Raw genomic sequence first — 719 nt, 5'->3', positions numbered from 1 at the left:
AAGCAATGGAAACAAAAGCCAAAATTGACAAATGAGATCTAATTAAACTAAAGTAGACAATTTTTAATACACAGTTAAAAATGGAGAATTCTGCTTTCCATTTTCATTGTAATTTAGTAAAATATCACATAAGACATTTTGATTCATAAGCTTCTAATTTCTCAATGTTATATTTTTGGACAGTAAAATTCTAGAAGTAATGCAAAGACATAAAACATAATGAAACAGCATCACACTGTGTTATATCTTTATTTTTATCTATTTTTGTATGAAAACCCCAACAAACTAAAGCTACAGACAGAAGGAAATTAAAAACATGGTGTAAGAACCTGACAAATGTATTGAGTGTTTAAAGCGTGGCTGTGCCAAAGTGTTCAATCAATGCTTTCAAGTAGTCAAGGCACTGTTTTATTCAAATATATTCCATTTGGTAAGCAGTGTGAATAAAAGGGAAACCATTCTTTGTTTTGTATTTAACATTTTGCTTTAACGTTCCTTTTAAAAATAGTTATGTTCTCTTAACGATGTGACTGGTGAATTTTCTGTCTAGGAGGGTGCTATCATATTTGGGTGCTATATTTTGTGTCTAGGAAGGTATGCTATATTTGGGAGGGAAATATGTATCCACTGGATATATTCTTTTTTTTTTTTTGATTACACACATATATTTAACAGTACAGTTTTACACAGAATGCTAAGAGCACTTTTCTTCTTCTTTT

This window comes from Rhinopithecus bieti, unplaced genomic scaffold, assembly GCF_001698545.2.
Source record: "Rhinopithecus bieti isolate Rb0 unplaced genomic scaffold, ASM169854v2 scaffold_62792, whole genome shotgun sequence".
NCBI classification, from domain to species: domain Eukaryota; kingdom Metazoa; phylum Chordata; class Mammalia; order Primates; family Cercopithecidae; genus Rhinopithecus; species Rhinopithecus bieti.
Note: the sequence above shows the minus strand (reverse complement) of the source record.